Raw genomic sequence first — 16,425 nt, forward strand, 5'->3', positions numbered from 1 at the left:
GTTTTGTTTGTTTTGGTTTTTTGGTTTTTTTGAGACAGGGTCTCACTGTGTAGTTGAGACTGACCTGGAACTCACTATGTAGCCCAGGCTGGTCTTGAACTCACAGCGATCCTCCTGCCTCAGCCTCCCTAGTGCTGGGATTACAGGTGTGCACCACCACACCCAGCTTTTCATCCTTCTTTCCTTTTTTTTTTTTTTATGTCTGTGTTTGTTTTGAGAATTTTAAGTTGAAGAATAATGTATGCATTGTTCTGCACTTTGATTTCTTTTTAGATGTTTTGTATATTTATTATCATTGTCTCTCCTTTGATAATGTATTTTCTGTACCCACTTGAGCATATGTAAGCAGACATCCTTTTCTTTGCTCTTTAATTCTGTGTCTGTACTTCTGAAGAACAAGCATACTATTTTACCTAAATATAGTTATCAAATTCAGAAATTTAACATTGACACAATATTTTAATATACAGTCTCTATTCTAATTTTATTTGTCCCATTGGTAACTCAGTAGGATCCAGTCCAGAGTCATATTGTACTGTCGTGACTATTTTATCTGGACCAGTTCCTCACCCTTTCTCTGTCTTTTGTAATATAGATGTGTGTGAACAATATGAGACAGTAACAGAGGCGAACATCCCTCCCTTGGGTTTTTGGCCACATTTCCTCTGGTTCGATCTAGGTTGTGCAGGGTGGGTGAGACTAGTGTAAGTGGCATGTGCCAGGTTTCACATCCAAATGTCCAGAACATCCCTTTGCCCTTATTTGTGATGCTAATTTTGATCAATTAGGTAAGATGACGTCTTATGTCCACACTTGCATGCTTACTGTATTTCCTTTTGCAAGTAGTGTGTGATTTGTAAGGAGGAATTTTGAGACCATGTTGATAAATCTATTCCTCATCACACCTGCCCTCCTTAAATTTAGCACCCTTTGATCATTCTTACATGAATAATTGCACCAGAATGTTTGCAGAATCGTGACTTTTCTAAATCCAGTATTCTTTCTGAATTTATTAGTTATTCTGTAAGGAAGAGTTTTCCCTTTATCACCAGTGTAGAATAAGTGCTTTTTTCATAAATTATTTGAATGTTCATTACAGATATGATACTTTTTAAGTTTTTATATCCTTAGAATAGGGATGTTTCCCCATAATCATAGTACAGTTACCAAATCATAATATTAGCAGTTACAATGCTGTTACCTAATGTCTTCCCTATTTTGCTATAGGAAAACAAATCTGGTCTTGGATCCTGTTGGGATAATAACATCACATTTAGTTGTCATGTCCCTGGTTTCCTTTACTCTGGACCAGTTCTCAGGTAGTCTTTGAGAAATGCCATCAGGCCGAAGATTTGGCTCAGTGGTTCTGCTGCCTGCCTCGGAAGTACAAGGTCCTGAGTTCGATCCCCAGTACAAAAAAAAAAAAAAAAAGCCATGGCCATAAAGCACACAGGCCAGACATTTTATCGAATATCCCTTAATCTGGGTTCTTCGTAATTAGATGAAGATCATGCATTTTTGGCAGGAAATACCACGGAAATGACACTGTCCTTTTCAATACATTGTATCATGGCATTATCTTGTTACAAGGATGTCAGTTTTGTGGCATCTTCTAGATGTCTACTGTGAATTTGTTTTATTTTTCTGTTACATTAACAAACATCTTGCTGGAAGATATTTTGAGACTATATTCTGTTTCTCAACAAACTTTCATACACCAATTTTAACATATAGTTATACTTCTTGGATGGATTGTTACTTGTGTTTGCCAAATGCCGATATTTTTCAATTTTATCTTCTGCATTTATTCTACTGTAAGGAAGACCTTTCTCACTCATTTATATTAGTATAAACTCACAGATTGCTATATTATTCAGTCTGTTACTGTCATTTGTTTCCATGTCAAATTGTCCTAGATTTCACTATCAGATCTTTCAAGTGGCTCCTAGGTCTTTTTGACATGTTCGTATTCTTAGAGCAATTTCTTATTTTCCAGCACAGAATATTCTACATTCACCTTGATTTGTGGGGGTTTTTCCTCCTACCTCAGCCCTGGAATAATTTATTTCTCTAACTATAAGTGTATATATATAAGTTTCTGGGGGCTGGGAGGTCATTGCCTCAGAGTGGGCAAAGACCGAGACTCTCGTTCCTGCCAGCATTTACTGGGTACACACAGTAATTGGAGGCACCTCGGTGACTTGGGGCAGAGGTGACCCTATGTCGATGCAAATCTATGCTGTGATGAGGGTGGAAAGGAGAGCATTCCCGGGACAGTAGGTGGGATGAGTTGGGCTGAAAAGGAACTCATCCCTCTCTGGGTAAAACCTTTCTCTCTCATGTTACTGCTGGGTTCTCGAGGAACCAGGATGTCTTCGGCTGGTGTAATCTTGCCTTTGAGTATCACAGCATCACAGAACATTGAGGCCTCAGCCGTGACTGGAGGCAAAACCGAGTTGATTTTCCCATGCCGTAGCTGGCTCTTGGACAAGGCAACATTGGGCCTTAGACAGCTGTAGTCATACTTTAATTATGAAATATTTTTCCCTGAAATTTATGTAGAAATGCTCTCAACAAATACCTTTATTCTTAGGAATACCCTATATTTTCTGTAATGGAGAGTAATGTTTAGTCACTTAATATCTGGGCCTCCTCAACTGTCACTGATTTTAGGCTCCTTTGACAGAACTGTGAAATCTATATGTTAAAACTCACAAATTTGACTGATGATCTCCAGTTCCAGTCCAATTCCCCAGGGTTTTTTCTTGCTTCCCCCCATTCCATATTTATATCTTGTTCCACAATGAACTCTTTCTCCAAATATCAGTATAGTTACTCATTTGTAGAACTCTGAAGTTTTTTTATATTGGCTATGTATGCATTTTTAAATTTTTAAGTTTAAAACTGGGTAAGCTCAGAGGAGAGCTACGCTGGAAAATGTCATTTATCCATCTGTCATGAAAGGAAAAAAAGCTTAGGAGCTTGTGTACGTACGCTGTCTCACAGACACATTTAGCAAATTGTGCTAAGTACTTTTTTCAACATTTCTTGGACTTTTGCTTTATTCTTATCCCTATTCAGGCTGCTGTCATTGGTTCCGAAATTTTTGTTCATAAGCAAGAACTTGATACAGAACTCATAAAATTAATGTAAAATTGTAAAGTAGGTTCAGAGAATAGGAACAAGGAAAATACATGGGAAGAACAGTAACTAAAAGAAGCGACCAATTCAAAAGCAAGGGATTTTAGCAAAAACCGGAAGAAACTCAAATGAAACAGTACCAGACGCCATGGGGCTCATTTCAACGTGGTAATAGTAGGTCTCCCCACCAGGGGGCAGTGATGCTCTATCTTAGTTTTTCACTTGCCATCCTGATAAAAAAATTTGTACTTACAGCATTTTTCTTTTTTTTTGGTACCGGCGATCAAACTAGGGTCCTTGCACTTGCGAAGCAGGTGGCGGAACCAATCCCTGGCCCCTATAGTTACAGCAATTTAAAGATTAACTAGTTGGATTTAAGTTTGCAACAGTGTTGTGAATAAGCTGCCCAGAGAAAACATAAACAATATGAAATCTGGCAAATATTTATGTATTGCATAAACATACAGAGAATTATATGTACACACATATACATACGTAATTTTTAAATGTGAATATGATTAAATGAGGAAGAAGAAATGATAATCCTCAGAGGCCAGAAATAAAGGGAAAGTACCAATTCAAAGGATTAAGTAGCAGCAAAGCCAGTACTTACATTAGGAGCTTCTGTTGGTCCCTTCAGATCTAAAGTGTGTTTTAAAAGGCATCACAAATACTAGCCAAAAAACAAAACAAAAAAATCCAAAAATATATGATAAAAGGTTCAAGCTTCCAAGAACAACAAAATTTTAACATGTATGCCAATAAATACTATAGCTTCAAAATATATACAGCAAAAAATGGAACTATTTAGTGAAAGACATTACTCATTTCTTGGAGTAATTGCTAGATAAAGCAGTCAAAAATAAAAATCCAGAAAGAACGGGAATACAGATAACAGACTTTATCCCATGGATATATAAAAACATGGCCGTATTCTTCCTTGCATGTAAGGAACATATATAAAAAATAATCATGTACTAAACCATAAGACTCATCAGAAATTTGATACCAGAAAAAATCTATAACCACAAAATATTTTCTAACCATGGTCAATAGTAGATAAGTTTTAAAGATTAGAAACTTAAAATATTTTAAATAATGAGTCAAAGCCACACCTGTAATCCCAGCAGGATCACTGGGCTACATAGTGAGTTCAAGGCTAGCCTGAACTACACAGCAAGACCCTGTCTCAAAAATAAAGTCAGAGTCAGAAGATTAGGAGATACTTATAAGGGCTCAAATGTTAACGAAAATGTTATTAAAACTTATAGGATACAGCCACTGTGGAATTCAGAGCGAAATGTATAGCTTCAAATGCTTATACTGGAAAATGAGAAAAGCTGAGAATAAACTAACTCAAACTTAGGAAAACAGCAGACTCAAAGTGGCTAGAAAGAAGAAATGGCTAAAAATAAGAACAACAAATAATGTAAAAATGCAATCAAAGAAATAGAACAAAAGAAACAGAACAAAAAGTTGGCTAATTGTAAAGACATATTCTCAGGCCCCTAGCAAAACTGGCAAAATTTTAGGAACAAATAATGAAACAAATTATACATAGCAAAAATCAAACAGAATATTGTGAGCTATCTTATGCCAGTATATTTGAAAATGGGTAAATGGATACTTTAAGAATATCAGTTAAAACTTAACTGGAGAATAAAATTTTGAAAGATTCTCTAGTCAAGAGAAATTTAACTAGGAATTAAGGAATGAAGTAGTTTTACAGGCAAGTTGCACCAAAATTCTAGTAGCAGATAATTCCTGTCTTACAACTTTTTCAAACACTATGAAAAAATGGGGCTACTCTTCAACTCACTCATAAAGCCAGTATAACCTTGCTACCTACACCAGGCAAGTACTCTAAAGAAAAGGAAATTTGAAAGTCATTCTTACTCGTGAGCAAAGATGGAAAATATTAGAAAATCAATCTAGTAATGCATAACAGTTAATACTACTTTGTGACTAATGTGGGTTTATTCTAGAAATGCAAGATTGGCCAACATTTTTTTAAATCTTGTAAATGACCTACATTACCAAGTTACAGGAAAGCTGCATGACCATCTCAGTAAGTGCAGAAAAATAATTTGATGAAAGTCAACAAATAAATGGAAACGCTTAGAAAACTAGACTAGAAAGAAATTTCTTAACATAAAACATGAAAAAAGCCCACAACAAATGTATCAAATGTCAAATGCATTCCTTGAAAACAGCCGACCTTGTTCTCATGGGGAATTGTGTTTGGTTAAATTTGTTCCTCTGAGGCACCCTTTTGAGCTTTGTCAGGGAAAATACAGAGTAGACTTTAGGGATCATTTGGCCCCATGAAGGCTAAACTATGAAAGCATAGCCCTTCTGAGATGTCACTGAATGCTCTCTCTAGCACCATTTGATTCGGAGTCAGCTATAACTTATTAAGAAGAGGCTCACCTAGGACAGCTAAAGAATGAGGGCTGGGTATGGAGATGCTCCCTGTAATCCCAGGACAAAGGAGGCTAAGGCAGGAGGATTCCAAGTTCAAAACCAGCCTGGGCAACGTGACGAGATACCCATCTCAAACACAAAATAACAATATATTTTTTTAATGAATGGGAGATTTTTATAAACCCACAGAGGTCTCATTAGAATGTAAGGATTTCTAAAGAACAACCAGCTTTCTTGGATTATAGAACTGGAAAGACACATAAAATGCTTTCTCTATTCTACTGCTCCTTTTTTCAGTGAACATACCTTATACAGTGGCATTCCAGCCTAGGAGGCCACATGGACCCTTCTGGCTCCATCTCTCCCACCAACTGCATCTTCCCTCCTTCAGTTCAAATCACTAAAAGAGAATTACAGTCCAGCTCCACGTTTCAAAACAGGGTACAAGTTCTACATAACCAAGTGGCCAGCTATGGCAGGGGATAAGTAGGGGGAGTGGGTGTTACACAGGCTCAAAAGAAATATTTGTTTTAATGAATCTGAATTAGAGAAGAAGCTGGAACTTTGGGTATACAACCCTAACTTTTGAAGTAGGTGTCAGGTTCATAATCTCCATGCTACCTTCCAAAGCCACTATCAAGGTGAAAGTAAAGGGTGTGGGACTGGATTAGTGTAGTTATTCCCTTTTCTCTAAGTGGATTGTGCCTCAAATTGACAATTCTCCCCAATTCCAGAATCAAGTCTGCTGCCTGTGGAAGCATCAGGCCTCTGAGAGCAGGAGAGTCCTCATCCAGACCTCTTTATGTAACTGTTCCTGAATACTGAGGACCCAGTGTCCCGGCTACTGGTCTAATGCACCCAGGACACAGCACTGCAGAAGTTGGTCTGCTGTGGAGCTCTAAGGAACTCATTAATTTTCCAAACTGATTTATAAATTATCTACATTTATATAATTGTCCAGAGCAAGGGTCAGCAAACTCTGGCCATCAGACAAGTTGCCTATTTTTGCAAATAAAGTTATATAACTCTATGGAACATAACCATGGCTATTTGTTAACACGTTGTATAAGATTGTCTTTGTAAATGTACCAATAAACTCAATTAAAAAAAAAAAAAAAAGATTGTCTTTGTGTACAACGGCAGCATTGCAAAGCCCAAAATATTTACTCCTTGGCCCTTTAAGAAAATTTTGCAGACCCCTGTTCCAGTTCATTCTAGAAATGATAAGCATGTGTTTGGGAAAACTTTTGATTGATGTAAAAGGTTAATAGCTGCAAAGTAGTGGTACATTGTTTTTTCCAGGTGATTTTTATTGCTTCTTAATTCCTTAATCACTATATGGATTAAATTTAGAGCCAGAAGTCCCTCAGACATCTCTAAAGATTATCTTATTGGCATAAACGAAAGCACACGTTATTGTACACTCAGGGATGAAAATCATAAGTAATTTGATCTAGATGATTGTTTACAGTTTAACCCAAATGTACTTAGTCTGTTCTGGATATTTATTCAAGGGTTATATTTTTCTTGCTATATTCATTCAGGAAGAGTACGTAATCATTTCCTGTGTGATCTGGAATGTGCAGGCCTTTCTCCAATCTCAGTCTTCTGATTCATTTCCATGACATGGAGGAGTTGGCCTTTAGATGATGTGGTTGAGGTTCCCCAAATAGGATGTTAATTTTCACTCTTCACAGCTGGAACACAATCCTTCCTTCCAGTTTAGTTGGCCACACAGCCTTCTACCCTTCTACATTGTCTTTTTCTTATAAAATAAATGCTAAGTTGGTTTGTTTGTGAATCATTTTCAACAAACTGAATTTACCCATATTCAGGTGAGGGCCAAGGCTACCCATCTGGAACTAAGCTTTAGCTAGAAGTTTAATGGTAAAATACATTAGATTCTAATTTAGCATTCTAGTTTCTCCCAGGTTTTTTTTTTCCCAAGAAAACTTTCTTTCCTTGAAATGTAGGATATTTAAGGCAGCTGCCACTCTCTCTCCGCTCAAGAGGCAGAGGGAAGAGAGTGTACGGCTTTATGTTTGTGAAGGAGACACACATACACACACACACACACACACACACACACGTTCCTTCTGTAGGCTTTTTTTGTTTGTTTTTTGTTTTTTGAGACAGGGTCTCACTATATACTTGAGACTGACCTGGAACTCACTATGTAGCCCAGGCTGGTCTCAAACTCACAGCAATCCTCCTGCTTCAGCCTCCCAAGTGCTGAGATCCTTCCGTAGGCTTCTAATTCCTACAGCTAAGAAACCAGGAAATCGAATCTCCTCGCCTAGCCTGAAGCAGTTAGTGCTTTCTGAACAAGAGAAACGTGTGTTTATGACCACCAAATTTGAAATGGATAGCCATCACTGCTACTGGAAATTTGGGGCCTGGTTACAGCTGGGCGAGCTGCTTTTGCCTGCTTAAGAGATGGTGGAGCCTCTGCCCTGGCCTTTCAGATCGTGCTCTGCCCCTCCATCTCTTGAGTTTCCACTGTTGCTGCTCAGGAGGCCTTTCTGACACCTTAGAGCTTTGCTAGGTTTCCTTCTGCAGTGTACCCTACAGCCTGTATTTTCCCCATCATAACACTGAGCCTGTTTGCCCCCCATCTTTTCAGGGGCTCTTCCTATCCCCAACTATGCTGTAAGTTCCATAAATCCAAACCTCAGTATCTTTTTTCAATAAAACTTTCAGATAAAGTCATCAAGGCTTAAATAGAGTTATTTGTTTCCCCATAGGTACTCCACCATAGGAGTTTAATGGTTTTGAATGAAAAAGTGACTGAAGATACCTCAGACCTGGGTAGGTCAGAAACTGTGGAGTTAAAAGTATCTGTGTTTCCAACATCCCTAGAGGCAGGGAAGTTCCAGAGAGAGTCTGAAAGGACAGAGCCTCAAGGGAGTAGCCCTGGCAGTTAGCAGCTGCTTTCCCTTCTTCCTTTCCCTCCTTGCCTCTCCAAGACTCCAGGCAGATATGCTAAAGGACTGCCATATACAACTAATGAAGCTTTCATTGTTCACACAATTCTTAGGAAAATCCCTTGGTTTCACCATTGTGTCCAAAAGTCCAGGCACTTAGCTCTGGGTTCCACAGTACAGAAAATGTCACAAGCTTGTAGAAAAACTTCACCACTGCTGCGGGTGGATTCTTCTAATATTCCTCCAGTTTCTGCTCAGTGTCTCATTTCATTTGGGACTGATTTCTCTTGCAGTCTCTGGATCCATGAAGACTATACTAGTTTAAATATGTGCCAGAATAATAGTAGCCAATCTCTACCCTGTGTTTACCTTTCTATTCCTCCGTGTCATGCAGAGCTGGCCTAATTTCTGCTTCTTGTCTTACAGAAGACAGGTGGTAGAGGCAGAGAAATAAAAGTTGCCCTTACTGGAAGGAAACAAATCAGCAAATGAACTAGTGGCACAGACAATATTTGGAAGATGAGAGTAGAAAAGAGGAAAAGAATTTGGGAGAGAACTTTCTTGGGAAAATGGAATTGTAGCAATGTGAAGAGGTCCTGTGTCCTACAGCATGCTCTCCTGGGAAGGTGGTGCAGTCCCACATATTTTATGGGATTTAGGAACAGCGAAGACATTCCTGGCATCCTCAGCTGAGCCTCAGGAAAGTGGCAAGACCTCCAAGAAATAGGCACTCAACGGGTCCCCGCTGAAGAGACGTTAGGCTGACATGTATATATAGTTCCATGAAGCTCATCTTCTGGTGCCTAGAGGATGCCAGAATAATGGAAGCCACTGTGGTCCTAAAGGGTCATGCAGACAAGGGTGAAGGATGTCTTGACAGATACCCCATAAAAGGATAAGAATTCATGCTTCATACTCCCTGTCACCTACTGTATACCTTACAGAGAGCCCCTCCCTGGACCAGTGGTGGAGAACCTATGCACACATGCTGTAGTGGGCTGTTTGTATCATTGGAAAAAGCTCCAAAAGGGTCACCGTCATTGCCCTAGATACGCTACCAGGGAAAGGGAAGATGGAAAGCCATGAGCTCCCTGAGGTTCAGTTTCTGACAATGCAATGAAATGGGTTCCTGCCATCAAAATGAGGTTCCATTTCTCATAAATGTGTCAACTTCGAATTGTATCCACTGCTCAGAGCTTACTTATACCCAGGGCTGGCATTTCTCACAGCCAAGTATGTTCAAGTAGCCACTTAGATGTCTTCGTAGTGGGTGCTGAGGTTCTCAGAAACCAAGTGGTGTCCGGTGCCTACCATGAGAAAGGAGCCAATAACCAGGGAAAAGGTTCTGTCTTGACAGCAAAATGTCCCTATTCTCTGCCCTAAGGACCAAGACAAATATTCTGAAAAATGGAGACTTCATTTCAACATTACAAAAAAAAAACTTTTCCTAAGTTCAAGCATGATATTAATTCTATTTTGCTATCAGCTGATTAAGGAATACATAACAGAAAGCTCAGATATATTCAGTAACATTGCACACTAATTTCTTTTACTCGTCATAATGACATCCATGGTGATTTGAAAAGTAATTCACATTATATGAGCACATCTGTCATTCAATCTACAGAAAAAACATGCAGATGGTTTTACAGCTCCCTTGAAGTAACTCTGTATCTCCTAGGGGTCTGCAGCCCACAAATCAGTATGTACCAGGCCAAAGGGTTTTAAGTTGGTCTTGATTAGCAAATGTAAAATAAACGACAGCAATGTCATTCAGAATTCTCTCTTTTAGTATTCCAGCCTGTGGACTTCAGCAGAAGACAGAAGTCTGCTGCAAAACGGATCACTCTTTTTTTTTTGTTTGCAGAGTCCTCATACCAGCTGAATCACAGCTTGCTTTGCACTTCTTGTAACATCTTGCAACATCACAAAATATTTGCTGCAGCTTGTGAAGGGTGGCTGCAGAATGAGTAAACTGAGAGGAGGCCTTCCTTCGCTCCCACCCTGTCAGCACCTTCTGTTCCAGCAGCCTGAAAGGCAGCTTGAGAGCTCTGATTGCTTCTCCAGATTATGACAATTCTTGGCACCGTAGCCCTGGGCCAGAATGAAAGCAAAGGAAACACCATGGAGTTTTGCAGGTGCGGGTACAGAATATTGGCACTTTGCAGAACTGAATTTATAAATGAGTCCATGAAGGTGAGTTACTATGGTAACCAGATTTCTCAACTATTCTATCTGGAAGTAAAGGTGTTGTGATCCATTTCTATTTGGGACTGTCTATCCTGGGTTTAATGAATAACCACTCATCCTCCAACTCCCAGGTAACCAGGCTTGTATAACACTGGAGTGGGAAGGAACTTAGCAACAACTATCCAGTTTCACCTTCCGGTTTGAACTGAGACTCAGGGAAGTGATACTGCCCAGCTACCAGGTAGTGGCCCCAACTGTCTTTATACCACCTGAGTAGTCTCTGAAGGGACTCACCCAGCTTCCATGAGTGGATAGGAGACATGGGACCATGGAACATACCGCCATCACATCTCACTGAGTTTTTAGTCAAATCCTGTAGCGGTGCTGGAGGGTTAAGGTCCAGTTACGTCCATCAGAGTAATCACAGGTTGCATATTCCAACAACCCATATCCCAAATGATGGGTAGGAGGGGAGAGGGAGAGGAACTTGAGGAACTTGGTCTAGTATTATGGTTCCAACATCCACATATATTTCCCATTTGCAAAGAATTAGAATACACTCCAATTAGCATGAACATAAAATAAACTTCCGTTAGGGATCAAAATTATCTTTGATGTTTTTCTCAGGGTCAGTTTCTGGATTTCTCCTCATATGATTGCATGCAAAAATACTTTGAAATAAGAGCTTTCCTTCCAGTTAATAAGTCACTAGCGCACAGAAATTTAGCTGTTAGAAGTTTCCACCAGTTCTTACGGAGATCAACGACAGAAGTTTAGAGCATTTAGTATCATTCTTTTAAAATCACATCAAAATTCAAAATTAAAACTAAAAAGGGAATTAAAAACATTGATACATTTTAAATAGACATAGAAATACAAACAATTGGTCCCCAGAAATCTTTTAATGTGTGTAAATCGCCTGGATTTGCGAACATGTATATTCTGGCTCAGGAAGTGTGGGACAAGAGTCTGCATGTCTGACAAGCTCTCAAATGATGTCAATGCCTCTGGTCTTTGGTTTACACCTTGGGTAGAAAGGGACTTGTCTGGACCAGGGATTTAGCTCAGTGGCACCTCAAGGACAAGATCCTAAGTTTGATCCCCGTTCCCCAAACAAACACACATGAAAGGGACTTGTTTACTTGCAGTCTCCCTGGTATCTTCTTTGTGATGTTCAGCCCTGACATTCAGATCTGTGACCACTGCAGTCACAGAAACCTTTCTGGTCTTCAAATTCCTACTTCTCTTTTTATACACAGTACTCTCATGGCTCGTAGGTATATCTGTGTATGCACATGTCCCATCCTGTATCTGTACGTCTTATGTCCCAATCAGACTATTAACCTATCTCACCCTAGTTTCCTGGCCCTGTGTGTGAACATAGTTGTTGAATGAAGAACTAGACATCTACTCATTCATTAGTTCTTTCTTCTTCCTCAGACCTGCTACACTTAGCTCATCCATGTCTGGCCTAAGAGATATTGAGTTTACTCTGACTCATTTATCCTCCCCTATGTGTTGCCTTTTTAGAAGTCAATGTCTATGTAGAGTTCTTGTTGGGTCAATGATAAAAGGACAAACAGCTGTGAGGATTTAAGGGGCTATAAAGGTAGGAAGCAGGTTCACCAAAGTGGAAGCAGTAGGAAAAACCCTGGCTTAGAGGCAGACAGACCTGGGTTCAAGTCGTATTCTATCCCCTACAAGTTGTGTCATTTAAGAAAAGTTACTTAGAAATACTAGAAATTCATTTGCTCACCTGTACAAGAGGATGCCGTTTCCTGTGGCCGCTATAAGAGCTATAGTAATGCATTATAAATTGCCTAGCCTGGTACTCAGTGAAAAACAGATGTCATAATCTCAGCAGAACCACCTCCAAACAGAATTGCAATTTCAGTCTTTGCCCCCGCTTCACTCTAGTTTGAGAAAAACAGCAGGATAAATTACACGCAGGGCAGTAGTGCCATCTAGTGGTATACAACTGCCTAGGCTACCTTGTAGGCAAGTCTAGTACCTTTGAATGGTTGATTCATTTCATCCAGCAAGTACTTGTGCAGGTCTACTGTGTGTTAGGCAAATCAGTATTTAGCTGCTGAAGCCACCACCATGAGGAAGACAGTCATAGTGCCCACCTTAAAGGAATTTATCATCAAATGGGGAAGATAAATAATTACCCAAATAGATTTTGATTCATTTTTGTGGAAAGTGATATGGAGTATAGGATCCTGCAAGTACGCTATCAGCCTTCTCTATAGGGAAGTGGCATTGAAGAGAAGAATTTAACCAAGAAGCCACAACAGGCATGTGCCAGCCACCCAGCAGCATCTCTCTGGACATGTCAACCTCCTATAACCTCAGGATCTGGTCTATGGGGAACTCCAGTACTGAACTGGGTGTCTTTCACCAACCATTTAGTGCTTATCACAGTCCACTCTCTGCAGGTCACTTTACACATGTCATTGCTGATTTTCGCTTTATTCTTTAGCAGACTATATTCAGAGAGGTTAAGGAACTTGCACAAAGACATAAAACAACATCAGAGACAAAATTCCCATCAGATCATTCTGCTAGCAAGACCCATGCTCTCTTCTCTGCTCATGCTGTGTCCCCTAATGCCATGCCCAGCTCTGCATGCTGCATGATGCTGAAGAAAGGAAATCATTAGAAGTGTTGGGAGAGAATAAAATTGCAAAGGGAGGGAGAGAAAATAAAAAATAGCTCAGTGGGTCATATGTAAAGGGCAGAGAGAGAGCTGCTGATGTGGCTAGTTATGCTTCTCTGACACAGTTTTTAGAAAAATAAACCCAAGCAATCTCCTCCACCAGGAAAGAAAATATCCCAGATCATACTGCTGATGCTTTTGTGGTTTAAAATGTGCTATAGCTGTTGCTAAATTAAAATGATATTCTCTGGAAATCTATAGGAAAATGCAAGGATTACTATCACCAAACACCAAAACATCACTGGGTTAGAAAACAGCCACAGGGCTAAGAGGTTTCCTTCTAAAAAAAAAAAAAAAAAGGACTTTCAGCTTTATGACTAGAATGTTCCCAGGCAAACCAGGATGGTTGGTCATCCTAGCAATGGACCAGGCTGGCAAGACCTGATAAGACTATGGAAGTTAGGCCAAGGCAGGTATTACAATTTGGGGTCCAGTAGAGACCATGGCCACAGACCAAAACAGAACAGGTAGGACAAGGACCGTCCCTCAGTAAGAGTACCTTGGTGCTCAGTGTCCCAATTATCCAGCCAGAGTTCCTGCTCTGGGTCTTATCGGCAGAACTAGTTGGCCCCAGGCCTGAGGAAGGGTTCAGGTAGGGGACAGATATAATAGCAGAGTTAGGCCATTCCACGTCTCAGCTTCCTGATCTGTAGAATGGGAAGAATGACAGTGCCTATGTGAACTATATTAGATCATATGTGTAAAGTGCTCCAAGGAGTATCTGGAGCATGAAGAAATGTCCAGCCCATAAGAAGTGTCTGGCATGGAATTCTCAGGAAGAAATGAGTATATGGCCCTGGCTGGATCATGCCTTCTATAGCTTAAATTTCCCATCCACAAAATAGAAATCAAATTCTTTGCCAAAGCTTCAGAAGAAATAGGACCAAATCAATAAGGAGAGAAGTCATGGGGAGGTGGGTATGATTAGGAACTTGTGCTCTGGAATCAAATGGCCTGGTTACATCCAGCTCCGCCAGTTAGATGTTCATTAGTTTCTTTCGCAAACACTTACAGGCCATGTACTGTTCACAGAACTTTATTCAGATTTGCTTAGTTCATTCTCATGGTGCTGATGAAGTAAGTACTGTAATTCATCCCATTTTATAGGTGAGACCAAGGCACAGAGAAGTTATAATTTGCTTAACTCAGACAAGGAGCCAGAACATTGGGTAAGTTTGTGGACATTTCTGTTCTCATTCCCTTTAGCAAAAGTAAGATAATACATTATGGTCTGTACATCACGGGGTCACTATGCAGATTAAATGAGACAATCTGTATAAAATACTTAGTAAAAGGCCATAGAAAGTCCTCATACTTAAGCACAAAATAACTTACTGCTTAATTAAAGTGATGAGACAGATTGTATAACTATAAAAAATATAACTGTCAGGTTAGGAAAATGGGCCAAATGAGTAGTGAAAGTCTAGGGTGCAGGTACAGGAAACCCCCCAGTAAGCAGGAACTTCGGCACAGAAGGGCAGGCCTATAGAATCCTGTTTTTAGGAGAGACCTCATAGGCCTTTGAGGGTGAAATGGTAACAAGGACATTCAGGATTGGCAATTGGTCCCCAAACTCTGGTCTTTACTTTCTTGACTTGAATTGAGGGGAGGCCAGAGAAAGCCCTCACCTAGGAAAAGAAGCCTGTAGCAGCCCAGACAGGGCAGCAAAGGCACTTAAAAGATGCACACCTGGACCACCTGGGGAAGCCCTCTAACACAGCCCACTCTTGACTCCTACTCCAGAAAGCCTGGGCAGTTCTAGATCTCTGCCGTGGCCACCTTCCTACCTGCCAGCTTGAAGCACCATTGTCCTGCATCATTTCCTCAGCTTTGTCCACGTGGAGCCTCAGCCCTCTCCCTTCACCTGCTCCATTCTTTTTATTGTGTCCCTAATTCCAGGCAAGACATCCCATTGTCCCCAAATGGGGGTAAGGGGCTAGATGGGGCATCATAATGAGTAAAGAAAATGTCTGTGACATAAAACATGTAGTGGCTACTCACAGAGCTCACCAACATATTTTGTAGGGTGGGTTGTTGAGCTGCATTTTGGGAACTTAAGGAGTTGTAGTTAACAGCAGGGAAAGACAGGAAAAAGCCCCCTTTTTTCATGAGGCAGTTATTTAGAATAAGAGTCCTTCTCCAGGATAAGATCAGAGCAGTAAGCACTGTTTGGGCAATGATTTTCCAGACAGTCCACAATCCCTTTCTTCTTCTCCCATCACTTAAAAAGGGACAGAAGTGAGCAAGGAAGGTGAGATTTGGAAGGCAGCTCTGAGATCTGCTCTCCCTCCAGCCTGCTTGGGCCCATTCGCGGACCAGGTAGCCATGCCCTCCCCTGCCTGCTCCACCACCAGCTCCAGCAAGGAAGGTAGCTGTGCCTCTGAAACCACCTCAACCCACCCCACACTCAGACCTCCTGATTGGGCCAGTCCTTGGACCTACTCTGCAGAGGCAGAGATGGCCATAAAGGGTATTTTTCTGAGCTCCAAACTTTGAACATCTCTAAAGAAAGGGTGGGGGAAACCTGTAATAGAACTGTATGGAGTTCAACCCTGCAGGTTGGGGAACTCAATTTGGGCCTTATGGACTGAGGTCAGTCTGAGTCATGAGGATCTGCCATTGGCTAGCTGAGGTCAGGGGACTTGGGTCTGCACATGGCCATGCATGTGGTATATTATGACAGCAGAGATATAGTCTGAAAAGCACCTTCAAATTCATTTTTTTCTCTTTTCCTCATTCCACTCTGCAAATTCTTTCTCTTTGTTGTCCTCTTTCTCCAACTCAGTCTCTTGCTCCACCATATTATCCCTCATCTCCCTTTCTCTTCCTGCTCCTGATCTAACTCAGACTTCTTCTTTTATCATTTTTTTTCTTTATGTTCTTTTCTTCTGTTATTTTACCTCACTCATGGGTCAAAAGTTTCAAGGGAAAGTGAGCCCCTATTACTGTTAAGGGGATATATTCTTGCCCTTATTCTTGCACTCTATCCCTTTTGAATTTAATAGTTTCATAAAGATTGTATGGTCA

General features: G+C 40.4%; 1 long non-coding RNA gene across 2 annotated transcripts; it reads right to left on the reverse strand.

Annotated features, from left to right (window-relative positions):
• Positions 1–1,520: 1,520 nt before the first annotated feature.
• LOC104856397 lies at positions 1,521–15,682 on the reverse strand. Of its 2 annotated transcripts, none has more exons than XR_002025080.2 (4): positions 15,186–15,682; positions 12,436–12,592; positions 5,872–5,965; positions 1,521–3,814 (listed from the first exon to the last, which is right to left on the reverse strand). It is a non-coding gene; the product is annotated as an uncharacterized LOC104856397 (long non-coding RNA). The 2 variants fall into 2 exon arrangements; XR_002025081.2 differs by lacking the exon at positions 15,186–15,682 and adding an exon at positions 12,691–13,612.
• Between the last annotated feature and the right edge of the window lie 743 nt (positions 15,683–16,425).

Source organism: Fukomys damarensis, unplaced genomic scaffold, assembly GCF_012274545.1.
Source record: "Fukomys damarensis isolate Sample0158 unplaced genomic scaffold, DMR_v1.0_HiC HiC_scaffold_2, whole genome shotgun sequence".
NCBI classification, from domain to species: Eukaryota; Metazoa; Chordata; class Mammalia; order Rodentia; family Bathyergidae; genus Fukomys; species Fukomys damarensis.